This window comes from Halichoerus grypus, chromosome 11, assembly GCF_964656455.1.
Source record: "Halichoerus grypus chromosome 11, mHalGry1.hap1.1, whole genome shotgun sequence".
Classification (NCBI taxonomy): domain Eukaryota; kingdom Metazoa; phylum Chordata; class Mammalia; order Carnivora; family Phocidae; genus Halichoerus; species Halichoerus grypus.
Window position 1 is genome coordinate 96,246,200 of NC_135722.1, and position 4,864 is coordinate 96,251,063.

The 4,864-nt window shown below is 50.7% G+C and overlaps 1 long non-coding RNA gene across 2 annotated transcripts; it reads right to left on the bottom strand.

Annotated features, from left to right (window-relative positions):
- Positions 1–435: 435 nt before the first annotated feature.
- LOC118521787 (uncharacterized) lies at positions 436–4,527 on the bottom strand. Of its 2 annotated transcripts, XR_004910300.2 has the most exons (3): positions 4,282–4,527; positions 3,005–3,219; positions 436–2,415 (listed from the first exon to the last, which is right to left on the bottom strand). It is a non-coding gene; the product is annotated as an uncharacterized LOC118521787 (long non-coding RNA). The 2 variants fall into 2 exon arrangements; XR_013442571.1 differs by having other exon boundaries at positions 436–3,219.
- Between the last annotated feature and the right edge of the window lie 337 nt (positions 4,528–4,864).

Below are 4,864 nucleotides of genomic sequence, written 5' to 3' on the forward strand. Positions count from 1 at the left end.
TCGGAATGCCATGGTAGCAGAATACCAGTTGGGGCTTAGCGTTATACCGGTTGACTTCCACGTGGCGTGAAACACCCTTGCTCTACACGCCCACACGACCTGGTACACACCTCCTGGCCCCTTCTCCCCCTCTCCTCCTGCACCGCACCCGGCAGACCCAACTACTCACAGTCCTACAATGCACTTGGACCCTGGGGCTTTTCGCTGCCTTTCCCATATGACTTCTCCATATAATATCCCTGGCTAGCCAGTCCTTGCCCCTCAGGGTTCAATCCACCTCCACAGGAATGCTTTCCTCACTCTTCCTGACCCCCTAGAGTAGGGAAAGGTCCCCACAACCCTGACAGTCCTGTAGGCCCCTAGATTCCCCTATTATCTTGCTTCCTTATAGATCCTTTCCTTCCCATTGGGCCCCAGGAAGGGAGACAGCACGTCTTAGTAGTTCATGGCTTTATTCCAATGCCTAGCATGGTACCTGGCCATAGGTGGTCCATAAATATTTGTTAATGAATCATTGTTAAAGCCTTTTGTGGGAGAGTGTTTGCCTTGAGTCCTCCATGTTAAATCACCTGTATGGGCTCTTGGTCTCTCAGGTCTCTGCCCCCTTTCCCACAACCTCTCCTCCATCCCATCCCTCAGTAAGAAACCTCATCCCCCACCTTTACAAATGGAAGTCATCAAGGCCATCTTACAAATGAGAAAGCTGAGGCACAGAGAAGTAGAGTGGCTCATGAATAGGATGACCATCCCCCAATTTGCCCAGAAGTCCCATGTCCTGGGAACCCCTTCAGTCCCCAGCAGACTGGGACAGCTGGTCACCCTTCTTGTCCACACTTAGTAAATGGCCAATCCAGGACGCAAACCTGGGACTCCTGACTCTAACTCATATACCCCCTCTCTGCTCAGCTGTCCCCTAAGGCTCCTCCAAGCTCAAGGACCTGCAAGGGTATTGTCTACCCTTTGGATGTCGCATCCAGGCCCCTTGACATCCTCCTGGAGCAGCTGTCCCCAGAAGCATGTACTCAAGGAGTGCAGGACATTAATATTAACTGAAATCAAATATAATTCAGAAGCTCATTTCTGGAGGAAAAGCACTTTACATAATATAGAAAAAAAAGTAAATCTAGTATTAAAGCAACTTCATAATGATGCTAAAGTAAATTTTAAAATAGACAAAAAAATTTCACCTGCAAATTGTTTTCATCTCCCCACGCTGCCTTCCCATTTTTCTATAAGTACATCTTTTTTTACAGTTGCAATGCAGTATATATATATATATATATATATATATCATGCTTTTTTTTAGTTCACACTATAGAAATATGGCTTAGATTTTCCTCATTCTGGATCCACCATGTCACTAACATCCCTCATGAGCCCAGATCATAGCGAGTCTGGGCTCAGGGCTGCCTCCTTCCCCGAGGACTCCCTCCTCAGCAGAACTTCCTAACTCAGGGCCCCAGCTGGGCTCCTGGGGGTTGCCACGTGAATACTATCCTGTGCGTGTGTGCTGTTTGCAGGCCAGAGGGGGATAACTTTCATCGGATCCTGAAAAGGCCTGAGGCCCAAAGAGGTCAAGACCCACAGCTCCACAGTGCCCCAGAGAAGGTGCAGCGGCATCCCCACGCTCCCAGGGCAAGTGTCCACCACGCGCTTTCTCCGCGAGGCTTGGGCTGACCCCGGATCTCCGTTCCTCCCTTATGATCAATTCCATTTCTTGACTTCCACGCGGCTCTCCAAAAAAAAAAAAAAAAAAAAAAATCTGGTTCCTCTAGACAACTAGTGCATCCTGATAATTATCCTGACCACAACACCCGCCCACCCCCTATCTGAAGGCACCAGCGAAGGGAAGGGAGTGTGGGTGGGACGCCGAGCATCTTCTTCCTCTCTCTCCTCCCTTTCGCCTTTCCCATCAGGTACGCTGCAGGCAGAAGCCTCCCCAGCCCCTTGCCATGTCATAGTCTAAGCTCCCTGGTCCATGCAGGTCCTCAGCAGAACCCTCTTCCCAGGAGCACTGTTGAGTTTTTAATAGTCCCAAATCAGGAATGCTGCCCCCCACTCACATCCAGAATTCCCGAGGGTTGTGGATGTGGTGATTCACAGGAATGCACTGAGCGGCTTCTGATTAGAGGCAGGGTGTAGACTAGTTTGCCTTCTGGGTCCTTTCTTTCTGGAGAATTGGTTGGTTCAAGGTGGAACTGGGGCCTTCTATCATCGCTCAGAGCTGCCGCTCCCAGAGCCATGGAGAGCCCTGGGACACCATGGTCCACGAGGGAGAGGCTAGCTGCCTGTTAGCCATCTTGGTACCACTTTGACATGGTGGACCATTGTGGCTGGAGTGCAGCCGTGTGCAGCTGACCCATCGTCCCCAAGAGTGATGGCGGCCAGGGCAATAGGGAGGCTCTGCAGTGATCGCTGTAAGAATAACAATAATTAAATGTTGCTAAGCACTGTGGGATACATAGGTACCATCATAATCACCACAGCTACCAAGGTGATGATAACAGTAATTAGGTGTTGTGGTTTCCCACTACCTGGGGTGAGGTTGGCCTGTCAGGTTAGGGAAAGGGGTACCCATGCCAGTGGGTCCTCTCTGGGGCTGCCTAGGGCTTGGCCATACTTCCTCTAGGGGGTTCCTCCTCCTCTCCTCTCCTCTCCCCTTGCCCTCGGCCTCCATTGACCCCAGACTGGGGACCAGGGTCACAGGAAACTGTGAGCCCCCCCCATTTGGCATACCACTCTAATATATGTTCAAGTTTATCTTCTCCTATCAGATTTTTGGGTATTGGGGGGATCTTGGGTACTTCTTAATAGGGCTCCCCCTCACATCAAAGTGAGCTTTATTAGCCAATTACTAAATGACATAGAGGGGCCTGGAATATGGCCGGGAGGGGAAGTCATTATTGTATTGACTTTGGGTCCTGTCCAAACCCAACAGCTGCCTCTCTGAAAGAGCCCATGGAAGCTGAGGGAGGGCTCTGGGACAGTTTCCTGGGGACGGCACCTTCCTCAGGGCTGATCTCTGTCTGGTCACGGCCCCCAGCCGTGGAGTAGGTGACAAAGGTGAGTCCCTGTGCCTGTCCTTTGAGTGGGCGGCCGTTCCTGCAGTCATCAAGCCTCGGAGACAGGAGGGAATGTGGGATTCCTGTGGGCCACTCTTCACACCAGGGCAAGAATCCCACAGCCAGCAACGCCCATTTGTGGCCCCGGGGCCTCAGTCTGAAAGGAGACAGGGATTTCATTCCATTGCGGATTCCCTCAACAGTCTTCCCAGACTCAACCAAAACCGACTTCCCCAACACGGATGTCCACTGATGCTGATTCTCCTCGAGGAAGGCACACAGACTAGGCTTGCTCCTTTTCCCTTCAGGTTTTGGAAGATTGCTAATCCTACCTCCCTTCCACTTCCTTTGGCCTCTCCTCTACAAGGTCTGAAACCACCTCTCTCATCGCTGTGCAGGTAACTTCAGCTCCTACCTCATGCAAGGACCTGATCATTAACTTCCCTGATTTCCACCCCAAAACTTCCCTCTTCACTGCTCTCCTCACATTGCCTCCAGGCCTAGAAAAAGGTAAGACCTTTCTTTTCCAAGGCTGACCTCCACCCCAGGGCCACCACCCATGCCTCCTCCCGGAGGGCACCCTCTTTTACAGCTCACACTTGCTTCTCCAGATTGCACTGTTCACTAGCCGCTTTCCCTCTGCCTGCAAGATGCTCAGTAGCTTTGGATTTCCCAGCAAAAAGTGGGGAAAGAAACCCCTTGGTCTCTGTCATGCTAAGCCTCTCCAAGCTTCTGAGCCATGTTACTCATTCTGTCCACCACCAAACTTCTCCAGCACACGGTGGACACCTGCTGCTGGTCCACCTTCCATTTGCTTCTCCTGCCACTCTGATCCGGGTTCTGCCCTGACTTTACCACCAACACCACTCTCACAGGTCACTGGTGTTTCTGCCACCATTTCCAAAGACCCCCTTTTTTTAAATTAATTTATTTATTTGACAGAAAGAGAGAGAACAAGCAGAGGGAGGGACAGGGGAGAAGCAGACTCCCTGCTGAGTAGGGAGCCCAACACCAGGCTCCATCCCAAGACCCTGGGATCATGACCTGAGCCACCTAGGCACCCCCAGTGACCCCCTTCTGATCCCCACCCACTTTCTGCAGCATCAGACACTATTGGCAATCTCCTCCTGCAAGAAATTCTCTCCTCACTTGGCTCCCACAACAACCCTATCTCCGCGCTCCCCCCCTCCCTCACTGACCAGTCCTCTGTCCGTCCTACCCGCGATATTGCCAGATTCATCTCTGGAAAGCACAGCTTCAGCAGCCCCCAATAAGTGCTTCTCTGTTCAGAGACCTTCCATGGCTCACTGCAGCCTGCAGAAAAAATAAATCACAGAATTCTGAAATAATGCAACTACAGTCGACCCTTGAAAATCATGTTTGAACTACACAGGTCCACTTACACATGGATTTTTTTCAATAAATACAGTCCAGGGCTGTAAATGTAGCTCTTCTTCTTTATGATTTTCTTTTTTTTTTTTTTTTTTTTTAAAGATTTTATTTATTTATTTGACAGAGAGAGACACAGCGAGAGAGGGAACACAAGCAGGGGGAGTGGGAGAGGGAGAAGCAGGCTTCCCACTGAGCAGGGAGCCCGATGTGGGGCTCGATCCCAGGACCCTGGGATCATGACCTGAGCTGAAGGCAGACACTTAACGACTGAGCCACCCAGGCGCCTAACATTTTCTCTTCTCTACTTCATCGTAAGAATCCAGCATATGATACATAGAACTTACAAAATGTGTTAACCGACCACTTACCTTATCCATAAGGCTTCTGGTCAACAGTAGGCTATCAGTAGT